This window comes from Lissotriton vulgaris, chromosome 8, assembly GCF_964263255.1.
Source record: "Lissotriton vulgaris chromosome 8, aLisVul1.2, whole genome shotgun sequence".
NCBI classification, from domain to species: Eukaryota; Metazoa; Chordata; class Amphibia; order Caudata; family Salamandridae; genus Lissotriton; species Lissotriton vulgaris.
Window position 1 is genome coordinate 28,145,044 of NC_141696.1, and position 16,944 is coordinate 28,161,987.

Below are 16,944 nucleotides of genomic sequence, written 5' to 3' on the forward strand. Positions count from 1 at the left end.
CTCACAATTGTTTTTGGGCTGATGAATGAGTCACAGGAAGGGCATGTTGTAAATATTTTAGGATGGCGCCGGCAAGCTGCCAGCGCCATCCTAAAATACTTACTAAATTAGCTTCAACAGGAAGCTCTAATAGATAAAATCGAGCACCTGCTTTATTTTATCTATTAGAGCTTCCTGTTGAAGCTAACTTAGTAACTATTTTAGGATGGCGCTGGCAGCTTGCCGGCGCCATCGTAAAATAGTTACAACAGGCCAGGCTTCAACTTTTGCCCCCGGAATAATCCGCCGCTCGCAGATTTGCGAATTCTCGGTAAATTCGCGGGAGTTCGCGGATCGCGAATTTACCGAAAATTCGAAAAATCCGCGAGCGGAACGGATTTTCCGCTCATACTTACAGATGATCCATCTTATTTATTACATCCTATGGGATTTATATTTCGGCGGACGAGATATCCAACACCCTTGTGACGGAGTAACTGGTACTCCAAGATCTACATCAGACCTGATGTTTTTTGTTTTAGAAATACAATCTCCCAAAGAGGTAGTTTATTTTTGTAAAGATGAATAGCCCTGAAATGATGGGAACTTTCTTATAGCATGTGTAAGTAATTTCTGTGATTTCCTGGACCTGACAGCTTTCTCTTACAATCCCACACAGGAAAAAATTACATCAGAATAGGGCAGGTGGTCTGAGGTGCTTAGACTGAAGAATGGTGTAAGTTGGGATATAGTGTGAGGATTCCAATAGGGAAGACAGTGGCGACCATGATGGCAAAATCATGATGGTTTGCTACAACTCTAAATAGAGCAGGGAAAATGGGAGTTTGGCAGACAAGGTACTCATCTGTGTTTGAGGTGGAGTACCCTCTTCACCAAACCTTTAATAGGCCCTTAGGATCTTACAGCACACTATAGTATGGGTAAGCACACACATACTAGGCGTAAAGCAAGAATAATCATCTGCTGTTCCAGAAGACTGTCAAGACTGTATTTTTAAATATGCTATATATATATTTTTTTTTTAAGAGTTTTATATAGCGCGAACGTGACCCGAATCGGGTATCAGAGCACTTTACATAGCACCAGTTACGTTACATGAGGACACACATTACAAGAAATAAAAATTCCACTCATAAAAAAGCCAATAAATCAAGCTCGATGATAATATCGGGAGACTTTAATAGTAACCTACTGAGCGCCGATAAGGGCAGACCCAATAGGGAGAAAAGAAAAGCACTCTGGGCCAAACAAGTTCCACTAAACAACATAAAATTAATGGGCCTAACAATTCTAAATAGCAAAAAAAAGGGCCACTCCTTCCCGGTACCTACCTAATTGAGTGGAAACTTTAAATCTACCATAGACTTTACAATCGTAAGTGCCAGTATAACAAACTCCATAGTGGAATACTCAATAGTCCAGCACCTAGAAAGTGATCACTTCCCCCAAATTATACGAATGATCATCACAGTTCCAACAGCTGAACAATTATGCTTGTTACAGGAAAATTTAACCACCGGAAAATAAAGTGGAGGGGAGGAGAAACAAAGAACATCCAGTCTACAGCCAGCCACTTTGTGACTAAACTCGGGAGCCTCGAACACGGAGACCCCGTTAACAACTGGGAAAATCTAGTGGAGGTCCTGAAGGAAAAGCATTTGGTTATTCCAGGGGTGAAAAGAGAGGGAAAAGTAAAACCAGCCCCATGGTTTCATTCTGAATTAAAACTTGAAAAGAAAAAACTAGTCAGGGGACTAAAGACCCAACAAAGATCGGCTGCACAGGGAAACAAACTAAACAGTAAAGTTATTGGAAGCATGAGAAAAAAGTGCAGGAAAAAACTATAGACGGCGAAGGTACAATACAAAAAATCCAACTCGTGAGAATTTTGGGCCATAATAAATGACCTAAACTCAGGCGTAGCACTGCAACAGGACCCCGGAATCAGGAACAGGACCTGGGGAGATTACGTGAAGAACCTTTATCTAAGAAAGGATCAACAACAAAAATGAAACCAATCAAGGTCCACCAACCAATACTGAACATGATAACCTAAAAGTCAAAGGAGCAAGTAAAAGAAAGCATGAAAACGATAACCCCGAAAAAGATGTTTTTTATCACGATACCCTGACCACTGGCCCCCATTTAAAAACGCTAATCCAAAAACTCAAAGCAGAGGGGGCTGCCGGACCAAATGGGCTCCCAACAGCAGTATTCAAAACCAATGAAGATTTCTGGGCTGAACACTTAACAGTGTTATTCAATCATATTTTCACGAAAAGAAACATGCCTGCTTTATGGAAAGGAAATATCATTGATCCAATTCATAAGAAAGGGGATTGAAAACACCCAGGGAACTACAGGTTGATTTCCCTAATCGACGTCGAAGCCAAGCTATACGCTTCGTGCCTCTTGGAAGAGCTTCAAAACTGGGCAAAATCCATTAACATAATCCCTAGTTTCCAAATTGGATTCAGACAAGGGATGGGGGCGACTACAAACTTGATCACCCTGGGCCTGCTAATGGAGAATGCCCAAAAAAAGAACCGGGTGTTTTGTCGATATAAAAGCAGCTTTCGATCACGTAAGCAGGCCAAGACTCTGGGGAAAGTTAAGAAAATGTGGGCTGCCGGACAAATTAATAAACGCAATAATCAGATTGTATAGCCTGTATAGCGAGACATGGGCAAAGGTAAAACAAGGGAATGGGACTAGCCTAACAGAAAAAATTGAGACCCAGGATGGCCTAAAACAAGGCTGTGTCCTAGCCCCCAGCCTTTTCAACTTATACTTAGCAGACATCGGATGTAACTTAGAAAAAATCGAGAGCCACGCCCCGAAACTAGGCAACGTTTGAGTCCCAATTCTGCAGTATGCAGACAATATAGTACTACTAAGCTACACTCAAATAGGTCTGCAACGCTTAGTAACCAAGTTATCGTCCTATTTAGCACAAGAATATCTGGAGCTGAACAGAGAAAAAACAAAAGTGCTACGGCTAGTGGAGGGGAAGAAGAAATTGAACTTTAAATGGACAATTAACAACTTAGTCCTAGAAGAACAGGACTCATATAAGTACTTGGGGATGACCCTGGAGCAAGGGAACTCAAAAAAGAAGCATGTCCAGGTACTAAAAGGAAAGGCCCAATCATTAATCTATGCATACAGGCAACTGCAACGAAAAATGGCCCGCCCGAATTACACACATATACTAAAAGTAATGGCTTCACTAATTATTCCTACCTTGCCATACGGGTTATCCTTGTGGCTAGGAGGGGAGGCAAAAATGTTAAACAACCTACAAAACAAAATCTATAAAGTAGTGTTTAACCTGCCGCACTCATCTGCGCCCGCCCAAGTCCGCCTCGAATTTGGCCTACAAAATCAAAAATATCGGTCAATGTCCATGTTTGCAAAGTTGTGTCACAAAATTCGCTCTGCCCCAAGCGATTCAATGGATAACACCTGCTGGAAGGAAATAAACTATCATGAAAACCAGCCTAATACCTCCTTATGGGGAAGCTACCTTAGTACCTGTCTGAACACATTGGATTTACAAGAAGTATGGAAAAAAAAATAGACCAAGTGCACTTCTGTAAAGTAGCCAACAGGTCAGCAAAAAGGATTTGCGGATTTTCGGTAAATTCGCAATCCGCGAACTCCCGCGAATTTACCGAGAATTCGCAAATCCGCGAGCGGCGGATTGTTCCGGGGGCAAAAGTTCAAAACTTGAAGCCTGGCCTGTTGTAACTATTTTAGGATGGCGCCGGCAAGCTGCCAGCACCATCCTAAAATAGTTACTAAGTTAGCTTTAACAGGAAGCTCTAATAGATAAAATAAAGCAGGTGCTCGATTTTATCTATTAGAGCTTCCTGTTGAAGCTAACTTAGTAACTATTTTAGGATGGCGCTGGCAGCTTGCCGGCGCCATCCTAAAATATTTACCATGCCCTTCCTGTGACTTCTACAGCACACTCAAGGGACCCCTGCGCCCTTCGGGGCGATTGCATAGTAACACACACATGGTCGCTCGAACTAGTTGATGCTCAAATTCAGTGACTCATTCATTAGCCCAAAAACAATCATGAGCGTCTTCGAGGCTGGACAGGTGTGCCTCTTCCCAAATCTACTGTGGAAAGTCAGCTGTGATGCTGGGTAGAGGCCTTTGCATCCTTGACTTTCATGAGCGCAATCCCCGTGCTGTTCCTGTGACCAGGAGCTTCTTTGTCTTCATATTATTGTGTTTGCACGGGTTGCTGCAAGTTCGCGCGCGTTTTGTACAATTTCGCAATTTGCAAAATTGTACAAAACCCTCGCGAACTTGCAGAAACCCGTGCGAACATAAAAAAAAAAAATCCGCAAATTCTCGAGAATTCGCGGATTTTGCGGATTGCGAGTTCGCAAATCCGCAAAATCCGCGAACGCGAGATCCGCAAAATTCGCCCATGCTTAATTCCCTGTTAGAAGACAAAAAATCTTTAACGAAACGACCCCACACATGGACAGTAGTTAACTCTTACACCCAGCAAAAACCAAAGGGCTATTTAGCCTCACATTACAGCCAACATTTAAAAAAAGCTTTTTTAGCTTACCGAATGGGCATGCTCAATTCAAAGGACTTAAGTCCCTCTTGGAAACACCAACTAGAAAGTCCCAACTGCAGACTGTGCGGACACCAGAAGGAAACTTTGATGCACTTGCTATGTGTTTGCCCAACTCTACTAGCTCTAAGAAGATTGTACCTACGGGCCATCTTTATTACGTTAAAGATCCGCACATGCCGGGAAGCAGTGACATGCTGGCTAGGAGGCACATCAACTATCTTGGCATGTCGGGGAGTTAAATTTATGACCAAGGTAACAAAACTGATACAAGAAACTGAATTGATAAAGGGGCCTAATGCCCAGCGCAAATAGTGGTGGAATGAAGGAGGTCAGTGATGGCAGAACGGACAATTCGGAAAACGTTGATAATGAATTTAATAATGTGTTATAATGGATAAAATACGACCAGTGTAGTCTCTATTCGGGACAGAACATTTATTTTTGTAACATTCTATAAATTAGTAATTTTTAATTTGTCCGAATATTGTAATGATTTTAATTAATCAAACGATAAAAAATGAAATGAATTGAATTGAATTGAATACATGAGGACACACATTCATTTTTTTGTTAGGCAAGGGGAGATTAAGTGATTTGCCCAGAATCACAGGATGTTTTTGGTGTCATTACTGAGAGTCTAACCCAGTTCCCCAGGTCCGAGGTCGAGCGCCCTAGCTGTTCGGCCAACTCCTCTCCCGAGTCTCTGGGTTTTGTTCATGTCTGTTCTGTTGGATTTGATGAACCGATAGACCAGGACTTGATAATACTGGATGCAATGTAAATACATTATTGACATGTTATATGTCACAATATATAGATAACACCATGAAAGAAAGTAAAAATATATTACATGAAATTTCGTTAGTTCTATGCATGTTGTAATAAATTGTCTTATCTCTTGGCGAATGTCAGTGTGCCACCTTTATTTATTTTTTTTTGTTATTTTTTTTTTGTTGTGTCTTGTAAAGCGCACTGCTACCCGGAGGCCTCGTAGCGCTATAGACCGCTGGGGAACCCGTCCTGGCTTTCCCTGTGAGATAGTCCCTCCTGGGGGTCTCCAAGGTGAAACCAGGCATCCCCGGCGTTTGTGTGGGGCCGTTGTGGAGATGAGGCAAGCTAATGCCCAGAGTTGCCGAGTGTGCTCCCTGGTCGGAGTAGGCACCGATGCGAGAATTATCAGTCCGCTGATCCTGGTCCAAGACCCTGCCGCGTCGGGAATCGAACCCTGGTCCCGGGCCGTTCTCTGCACTCGGGTCTGCCGCCTCTAACCAGTGAGCCACACCTCTCCACTTTATAACAATGCATATACACTTTTGTTACCACTCACTGGAAAAACTTTTGTATAGCATGGTATAAACCTTGCTTACCCCTCACATGAGAACAGGAGAGACAACTCTACACGTGGGGCCATATTTATCATTATTTCATGCAATGCAGCAGCCACCTTCCTTCACTGTGTGAAAAGAAGAGGGTAGGAATCGATCAAGATTTGGCTCTCTGCCTGTGCTGAAGCACAAACTGCTGCTTACCGGCAAAGCATTTATTGTATTTATTTATATAATTTGTAAAGCTCAACTAATGCCGTTGGTCATCTTGGCGCTAAAGGAACTGAAAAAGTTGTTGTATTAGATAACTTCATAAGGTTTTGCTTGGGCCGGGTGCCTTTAAGTCTCCTGAGGGAGTAGCCAGGTCTTTAGAGCATTTCTGAAAGTGAGAAGAGAGGACGCAACTTTCATTGCCATTGGGAGACTGTTCCAGAGCACTGCTGTGGCCCTGAAGAAGCTCTTTCCACCCCAGTTGTTCTCCTAAAGGAGGGAAGAATAAAATTCATTGCAGAGCCATAGCGTAGTGTCCCGGCTGGGATGTACCATTTGAGTCTCTCTCTGAAATGAGCCGGCCCCAGTCCTTGCAGCGCCTTATAGGCCGGGCACCGCTGTTTAAGCGGCAGCCAGTGCAGTTTCCTGGTGGCTTCTCTTGATGATTCATGTTTGGGAATTTTGAGAAGGAAACGAGCAGCAGCGTTTTGCAAGGTCTGAAGCTTCTTTTCAAGGCCCGCCGCGAGGGTGAGATGGAGGCTACTACAGTAATCTGTCTTTGTAAAAACCAATGCGCTGACATCCATTCTCAGGAGTCCAGGGGGCAGAAATCTTTCAATATTTTTTATGAGCCTTAGATAAAGGAAGGAGTCTGACGTGATTTTGTTAAAGATTCTACAAATGGGCAGTGAGGTCTCTACTGCGCAAAATCTGATGGATTAGGTGTCCTGATTTGTAATATGTATGGTGTGCATGCAAAGGGAATCTAAACAGCCATACCCTGTGCTGTTAATTCGCAATTGCAGGCAATTGTGTAAGTTACCAATTTTGTTGAGAATCCATGAGCAAAATATATTCTCGCTATATCGCACAATAACATTTCCAATGATAATTTCAAACAGAAAAAGATCAATATGATTCTGTGGTTTCTTTATTTGTCGTATTTCTGTAATCTTCCACGAGGACTTGTTAACACATTTTCCAATCCTGGATACTAAAATCAATACAGCAATACAGCCAGCAATACAGCCAAAAGGCGTGTTTTGTCTATGGAAACGAACACCCGCTGAGCGGTTCAAAGGCGAAAGGAAATTGAATATATATTAGACTGCTGTGAGCGGATATGACGTGGGAGACTCTTTTATTTATGATTTGGTTTAGATTGCTGGGAGCTGGTGAATGCCAGGGAGCTCGGTAATCTTGAACATGAACCTTGAGATTTATAAATAAAGTATTTATAACATTAAGAATGAAACATGGGAAAGTGCAAAAATTGATGGTTGGAATTTAATTTAAATAGGGACCTACAGCCCTTGGGAAGTTTACTGAATGTGGATGTGGGGCCAATTTGCCATAAAGCTTGGGAACATTATAAATACTGGAGATTGAATTGTATTGGATTAGGTAAGTGGAAGATATATATGGTCATTGAGAGATATTTCAAATTTATATAGTAATTAGTACTGATGGTGATGTTCATCTGCTTATGTTTTTAGCTACACTTACATAATAGGAATTGAAAATAAAGGTTATGGGAAATTAGATGCTATAGGTGAGTAGGTTGGCTTTGGATATTGAGGATTTGGCTGACTCACACTGCACTGCATGAAGGTGGTTCACTAGCCTGTGAACCCTTTATGGTTTGAGAATTGGTGCTGTTTTGATACCTTAAGGCATGAGTTGGTAATTGGTTTTAGTGCACAATTTGGGTGTTTTTCTTTACTTTTTCATAAATCCTATTTTGCCTTCTTCTGGGTTTCCAGTTTATTCCTTTTACTCGGTGGGGGTTAGGCTTAGCTTCCAAAGGAGTGAATTGGTAGAGGGTCATTTATTGTATATAATTTTTGTTGCAGCCCTGATGAAGTCTTTTGGGCAATTTCCATAGACGAAACACGCGTGTTGGCTGTATTGCTGGCTGTATTGCTGTATTGATTTCAGTATCCAGGATTGGAGAATGTGTTAACAAGTTCTCATTGAAGATTATAGAAATACGACAAATAAAGAAACAACAGACTTATATTGAACTTTTTCTGTTTGAAATTATCATTGGAAATTGTATTGAGCGATATAGCAACAATATATTTTGCACAGGGATTCTTTAAAAAATTTGTGATTTTGTTAACACAAGATTTTGTAAGCATGCACCTTTGCACTATGGTGCAAGGCTGCTTGCGTTGCAGACAGCATTTTTTGCAGGAAGGGGTATCTTCCCGCACAAAAATAATTCTCTTTGCATTTTCCTCTTTCTAATTGGGATACAACACAGTATTATGGCTATTAGAATGGGTGACTGGCGATTCCTAAAAGATCTGCCCCCTTGGCGGCGTACCACGGAAGCCTTTACGTGTATAGGGTGCGGTAAGACAGCTGAAACATTGGAGCACATGGTCTGCTTATGCCCCGGTCTCATGTCCCAACGCAGACGCAAACTTAAAGTAGAGTGGAATAGGCTGGGTGTTCGGACCTGCAGACAGGCAATTATTACATCTTTAAGCCCAGAAAACATAGTTTTAAACACAGCCTTCACAATCTACATACGGCAAGCATACCGTATTTTTACGCAAACGCCGGAAGGACCAGCAAATGCCTCCCACCCCTATCTAACAGTTTAATTTAAAACGCATTTTACTTTTAGGTTTTTAAAATTGTTTGTAACTGGCTGCATTTTATTATAATTGTTATTACTGACTAGTTGTTCTATTCTAATTCGACTGCATTTTATTATAACTAGCAGTAACTTCTTGAATGTGGACTGTTTTTTATATGTTGAATGTCGTTAACTGTCAGTGGAACAAACCCCTCGTGTCCTAATGTTATGCGTTTTTATCGCTTGGCATACAATGTTTTAATCTTTAATAGGTAACAGAAATTGAACGACACGATCCGGACGACCCTCATTGATTAATTGTTGTTAAAATGTGCTCCTATCTCATTTAATAATGTGTTGAGTTGTGGGAATTACTGAGTAGCGCTTTTAAGGGTATCTTTTTTTATATCCAAATAAAGATAATTATTATCAAAAAAAAAAAAAATTGGGATACAGAGTGCCGCACACTTAGAAAGAGGAAGAAATGAGGTGGAATAAAGATATTTCTCCCCATTTCGCCTCCATGGGGAAGGAGTGGCATTTTTACGCACTCTCAGGTCTACCACTCATGGTCAATCTTGGAATGCGCCAAAATCCATGGGCAAATGAGTGGGAACACCCATGCTCCACCCTTGGAACACCTCTCTGGGGCAGAGTAATGCAAGGCAGTGACTTGAGCTTCCTGCTTTACTCCAGATGTTCCAAGCCACTAAGACCCACGCAAAGCGGCCTTTTATAGCTTGGTAGATATCATTCTAGGTTTTACGTCGCCCTTGTGCTACCTTGCGTGGTGCAAGGGGGAACAAACGTTGGTAAATAGGCCCTGTGATGTACATGCTACAGCATCATACCCCTTACAAGATACAGGAGAGACACTTCTATACGTGGTGTAAATGCTACAACACCTTACCCCTCACAGGCTACAGAAGAGACATTTCAACAAATGATATAAAAGTTACAGCATCTTACCCCTCACAGGCCACAGAAGAGACATTTCAACAAATGATATGAAAGTTACAGCATCTTACCCCTCACAGGATACAGGTAGGGGTTCTTCTGCAAATGTAAGTTTGGGCAAGGTGAATCCTGAGTGTACCACAAACACTCCTCCGATGACGACATCTCCTTCCCTGGTGTACACCTCCTGCTTCCATCCTGGGAGCTTACACATATGTCGCAGAGACCCCCCAACAACATCAGAAATGAGGAGAAGCAGGAAAGGAACAAAAAGGTCCATAGACAAAGCACACATGAGGAGCCCCTGGTAGTCCTTACAGTGAAACAACCCAGTGGAATGTCAATTTTTACTCTAGATGCAGAAGGTATGCTTTAAGCATCACCTGGTCTTCCAAGAAAAAGAGGAAGCAAGAATGAAATATAAACCCTGCTTATCAGCAAGTGTTTCATGTATGATATAACTGATTATATTTATAAAAAAATTGTTGATTCTGGCATTTGGTCATACCTTTGCTGGCAGGTCTTGCAAAAACCTGAGTTCTGGTGCCTCAAATAGCTGAACCCCACTGCCAGAGGGACTTGCACAGGCTCTAATTTTCAACAAAACCATTAATTACAATTGAATCCTTCTAGCAACTCATTTTTTATCCCACCCAATAGCATGTGTAATTTGAATAAATGGATCACTTCAACATTCTAATTACAAAGATTGTGTGCTTGCCCTTGTGGGAGAAAAGACAGAACTGGAAGCAAATCAGTGTTTGTTAACTCTCTGTAGCTCCAGTGGGGATGGAAAGCACACAAAGGAGTTGTAGTTGACAGACCATGTGTAGGAAACTGGCGTTCTAATAGTGCACTAAAAAGAAGTACACTTTGTATATAATCCAGTGCACCCCCAATTGGTTTACAGAGGCTAAAGTATGTAGTACTAATGCTCTCTTTTGTGATAATGTAAGTGAGCAGTTAGGCTTATCAGACAGTGGGGCAAAGCACCCGGATAAAGGAAGCCTCAAATTCCTCTAGGGAATCCTACCTCATCGTGAAGGAGCTATTAAAAATCCCCCTCTCTCCCTTGCCCACTACCCCCCAGGTAGACAGAAGCAACGACCTAGCCGCATACTTCAACAACAAAATCGCCCGTATCCTCACATCCCTCCCTCCCCCTAGCCTCTCCACCCGCAGAAACATCACTCAGCCCCCCGATCAGACGGGAATACGTCCCCAACTCAAGACATTCGGGCCAGTAACGCATAACGAAGTGGAAGCTACCCTGAATAAAATAAAAAGCGGATCTCCTTTAGACCCTGCACCCTTGAGATTTCTCAAAAACGTGGCCCCCGTTATCACCCCTACACTCACGGAGCTTATCAACTGCTCTCTTGCACAAGGAACAGTTCCCGACAGCTGGAAAAGTGCAGTGGTGAAGGCACTCCTTAAAAAACCCCAGCTTGATCCAAATGATATGGCAAACTACCGACCCATATCCCTCCTCCCGGGGATTAGCAAGATTACTGAGAAACTGGTGAATAGTCAACTCTCCCGATTTCTCGAGACAAATAACATCCTACGGCAATCCCAAACCGGGTTCCGTCCGGGACACGGCACAGACACTGCCCTGCTTGCCGTCATTGAAGAAGCAAGGCGCATTCTAGACTCAGGAGGATCAGTGGCAGTGATCCTCCTGGATCTGAGTGCTGCCTTCGACACGGTTAACCACCGTGTCCTTCTTCACCGATTGGCAACAGCAGGGCTCACCGGGATGGCACTCAGCTGGGTAGAGTCCTTTCTTACTGGACGCACGTTCCAGGTCTGGGACGGCGAACACCACTCGTCCACACTTCCACTTACCAGCGGGGTCCCTCAGGGCTCCTCCCTGAGTCCCACACTTTTTAATGTGTATATGGCCCCTTTGGAAGATGTAGTATCACCATTCGGGATAAAAATCGTGAGCTACGCTGACGACACACAATTGGTCGTCTCCCTATCCCAACTAGACGACCACCCAGACAAATTACCAAACTGTCTCACCGAAATTCACGGGTGGATGTGCGAATCGTCATTGAAACTCAACGGTTCCAAAACCGAAGTGATGCTCATGGGCAAACAATGGGCGACCATCCCCCCGGCGATCTGGCCAGACGTGTTCGGGGAAATCCCCACCCCGAAACACGAAATCAAGACCCTCGGTGTCTGGCTAGAACCCGACCTCTCAATGAAGACCCAAGCGGCCAAAACGGCCGGGACCTGTCTAGGGCTTCTGCGGACTATCCGCAAAATCTTCCCCCTCCTACCGCCCGTGTCTAGGAAACTACTAGTTCAGGGCCTCATAATGTCGCGGCTAGACTACAGCAATATGGTCTACCTAGGTGCGCCGGAAACCACCTTAGCGAGACTGCAAAGAGCCCAGAATGCAGCAGCTCGCCTAATCATGAGCGTACCTCCCAGAGTATCCGCCAAACCCGCCATTAAGGCTCTGCACTGGCTCCCAGTCCGCCAAAGAGTGGAATTTAAAGCCATGTGCACGGCCCATAAACTAATCAATGGATCGGGACCTGCAATCCTCAGCGGTTTGGTCACCCCCTACATAGCACCGAGAGCTCCACGGTCAGAGAACGAGCACCTGGCCAACATCCCCAAATTCAAGAGGACTCGTACCGGAGGTCGACGTTTCTCTGTAAAAGCATCCACTGGTTGGAACTCCCTCCCACGCTCCCTCAGACTGGAGCCCAACCACCTGATGTTCAGAAAAAAACTTAAAACCCTCCTTTTTCCTAAATAACCCCTTCGCCCTCACCCTCCCTCAGCAGGTTTTGATCTTCACAGCGCGGGGATGCCCTCGGGTCACCAGGCGCTTTATAAGTTGCTAAAATTAAAATTAAATTAAAAAAAAGCATTTGTTATAATCACAGAGAAAATAAATAAGATACACACTCTACGAATAAATCTGAGAACAAATTAGAAAAGAAATAACTCTTCATTTTATGTATTTTATAAAACCAAGAACTTTGTTCAAAAGAAAGTTCCGTTTTTGTTTGTAAATTTTACAGGGAAGAAAACTTTTCAACAATTGTGCGATGCTATGGGGAGAAAATAAATGTATGCATAGTGGTAAGTACAATTCGGTTTCAGGGGTTCACCTTCTGTGTTTTGGATTGTAGTGGGCCAAGGACCAATGTACTACTGTACTACCAGAAGTTCTTTGTGAACTGCCCGTGTTTAGCAATGGAGATGAGGGGGCACCTGAAAACAGGATTTGGGGACAAGTTTTTGAGAGTTCAGGTCACAAGGGTTCTTCAAGAAAGGCAGCATAGCCGCTTTTTCAATAGCCACAATAGCCAGGTTGGGTGGCTCAGGTGCAGAGTGGTTAGGTCGGCTGGGCCGAGTGCTCAAAATTGATCCTCGTAGTTAGGGACAAACAGCCCGCGAGGGCAAAAGCAGGGCAGCCAAGCCACTCACGAAGTAAGTATCAGTGATGCTGATGTCCCAAAATTGCTGCTCGTTCGTGGTGCAGTGACAATCCACATTGGACTCTTGCTGCTGCTTTTTGGAGCATTGAATTGAATTGAAACTGCACTTGTATAGCGCTATCTACCCGGAGGCCTCGTAGCGCTTATGACTGAAAACTTACTTAGCGCGGGCTCGGGGCAGATCAGCAGGATTTAGCATACAAGTGAGTTTTCAGGGCTTTCCTGAAGGAAAGATGATTAGTAGTTCCTCGAAGGGATAAAGGGAGGGTGTTCCAGAGCTTAGCCGCAGTGTGTGAAAAGGAGCGGCCTCCCCAGCGGGCTTTCCTGACTCTGATGGAGGTAGCCAGCTGGAGGGTACAGGATCGGAGGGAGCGGGACGGGACATAGGGAGTGACCAAGGGCTGTAAAATTGCAGGGCCGATGCGATGGAAGGCTTTGTGTAAAATACACATGGCTTTGAATTGTACTCTAGCCGCTACGGGGAGCCAGTGAAGCTCCCTTAGGGCATTCCTTGCTGACTGCCAGCGAGGAAGATTGTAGAGTAGACGGGCCGCACTGTTTTGGGTGACTTGGAGCTTCTGGATGGCAAAGGAGGGGGCTCCCATATAGAGGACATTCCCGTAGTCCAGGCGAGATAGTATAAGAGCCTGGACCAGGATCCTCCTTGCCTGAAATGGAAGCAGAGGGAGCACCTTCTGCAGCATCCTCATCAACCCAAAACAGGTAGCGGCGGTCTTTGTGGCTTGGACCGAGAAGTTCAAGGCTGTATCGAACCAAATCCCCAAGCTTTTTATTTGGGACTTGGGAACGGGGGGCGGGCCCAGACATGGTGGCCAGATGGATGCAAAGACAGAGGGAGAAGGATTACCCAATAAGATGACATCTGTCTTCTCCCCGTTAAGTTTTAAACAGGAAGATTGCATCCATCTGGCAACAGCCTCCAGACAGGGGCCTAAGGTGTTGGACGATCCCTCCGAGTGGTCTAAGGAGACCACCAGTTGGGTATCGTCCGCGTAGGTGACAATACCCACACCGAAGGGATGGACTATCCTGTCTAGGGGTTCCATGTAGGCATTAAACAGGGTGGGGCTCAGGGAGGAGCCCTGAGGAACCCCACACCTGAGTGGATGTTTAGATGACACCGCCTCACCCTCAAAGACCTGGAAGAAACGGTCAGCCAGGAAGGATGTCAGCCATTCCAGGGCCGGGCCCGACACGCCTATGTCCGCCAGTCGTTGTAACAGCGTGACATGGTTGACCGTGTCGAACGCGGCGCTGAGGTCTAATAAGATGATGGCGACTTTTCCACCCCGGTCTAACACTGCTCTTGCTTCCTCTGTTACCGCTAGGAGGGCGGTTTCAGTCCCATGTAAAGGACGAAACCCTGTCTGAGAGGCACGCAGAAGGCTATTTGACTCCAAATAGTTCATCAAGATGTTATTTACGTGCCTCTCAAGCAGTTTGCTCAACCAAGGGAGCAAGGAAATAGGACGGTAATTCGCCAAGTTGGACTGGTCAAGATTGGGCTTCTTCAACAAGGCCCTCACCATCGCACACTTCCATGAAGGAGGTACGGATTTAGAGGAGATGGAAGTGTTGAGAACGTCCAATATGACCGGGCGGATCACGTCCATAGCCTTAATGAGGGTCTGAGGGGGTGCTGGATCGTTGGGAGAGCCGGAGGTAATTTTGGAGATAAGTCTGTCTAGGACCGGAATGTCTAAGAGTGGGATTATGTCAAGCCTACAAGGGACAGAGGCATCAGAGGTTGTGGAGACGGGGGGTTCCAACTCGTTGTTAACATCCCTAAAAGAGGAGTATATAGTGTGAATTTTTTCAGAGAAGAAAACAGCCAAATCATTGCAACGGTTTTGGGCACCATCAGCAGAGGGGCATTCCGCAGGGGGTGAGATGAGTGATTTGACAATTTTAAAAATTTCCCTTGGGGCGTTGGCGGCTGCATTAATTTTGCTACCGTAAAAAGAAGCTTGTGCCGCCTTTATCTCCTGTTTATAGTGCCTAATGGCAGCTCTATATTCATCCTTCCTAGGTTTGGAATAGTCCTGTCTCCAGGCTCTTTCGTATTTACGACAGGCTAATTTCATAGTCTTGAGAGTGGGAGTAAACCATGGGGCAGCTTTAGATCTTTTCGTGAAGTTACTAGCCTGTACGGGGAGGACCATATCAAGTGTGGAGGAGATCCAATCATCAAAGTTGTTGGCTGCTGTATTGGCATTCAATGCCTTCCTAGGTGGATCTCTAGCCATGATGTCCAGTACCCCAGGTATTGATGCTGCACGGGTCTGGTTAGTCCTTGTGTCTTCTCACTGGATAGGGAGACAGATTTGACCCTCCAGAGCACAAACACCTCTTCCTGGTTGTTTGTGGTATTGGTTGGGCAAGTAAGCTGCAAAGAGGTGGACTGGACTCTGCTTATTGGTGCCTACAGGCTGCAGGGGAGTAGCTCCTCTACTCCATGGGAGACTGGAGGAGATTTTCGAAGTTCTTGCAGGCTACCCAAGCCTGTAGTAGATCTCCAACTTGCAGGACGAGTCACTCTGTCGCGATTGTTGAGAGAGTTAGGAGCAGGGAGGGTTTTGGCCATAGGTTCACAGTTCTGAAGTTCTCACCAAACAGTGACTCTTCTTTGTCCTTCTTCTCTTGAATATGAGTTCTTGGGTTAAGGAGAGTGACAGGTAGGAGCCAGTGGGCTTTCTACCTTTAGGGTGTCTACACCCTCTATATAACCACTTCCTGTGGGAGAAGTGGGCATAACCCTGACCCTAGAAGGCTAATTCCCTCCAAAACAAGATGGAGGAATCTAAAATGGTGTTTTCTACATCAGCTAGTCCATCTTAATTGTGGTGCAGGCTTATGTGGGACACACCTCTAAATCTTATTAATTTACCCACCTCTCTTTCCACTAAAAAGTGGGGTTTGGAAAGGGGGTTGGCCTCTCCACTATCTTGAGAGGCCTGGGTTGCTTCACAAAGGTGGTGTGGCCTTTGAAGCTTCCCGTCCTGAAATGTAGTTCCTGTGTGGAAGAGGTGTAAACACCTCGCCCTGGATAAGGCTTTGTTCCTGACCTCTAATAGGGAAGGCTCTCAACTCAGGAGTTCAGAAATGTGTCTGTAGTAGCTAGCTGGTCAAGACCAGTCATTCAACACACTAGTAGCTGTTAACTTTAAGGGGGCACCTCTAAGGTGCCACCTGGGTGAATTTATTAATAAATCCAACACTGACATCAATGTGGGTTTGGCACCAAACATCTGGGGGTACAAGGAAGCAATCATGTAGTTAGGAAACTCATAATCATGAGTGTCCAGTCGATGCACTCAGTATTGCTTTCCTGTGCACTTATAATTTCTAAGAATTGACTTAGATATCATAGGGACACATCCACTCATACAGCCAAGCCTACACATGGGGTATAGTGCACTCTGCCTTATGGTTAAAAGGCCTGCTGTAGGGGTGAATTACCTATACCACATGTAATGTTTCACGGGCATGGCACACAGGGATGTGTGCCATGTTGACTCTTTGCTTTTCTCTGCACCACGACACACACGCTGCAATGGCAGTTGGCATGAGCTTGCTAAGGGCTCCCTTCGGGTGGCACAATTCATGCTGCAGCCCTTAGGGACTCTTTTTAGTCCCAATGCCCTAGGAACCAGACGCACCATTTAATAGGGACTCTTATGGATCTAAAATAGGTACATTTATGGAACAAAAGGCACAGTTTAGAGAAAGAACACTAGTGCTGGGGACCTGGCTAGCAGGAACCTAGCACACTCC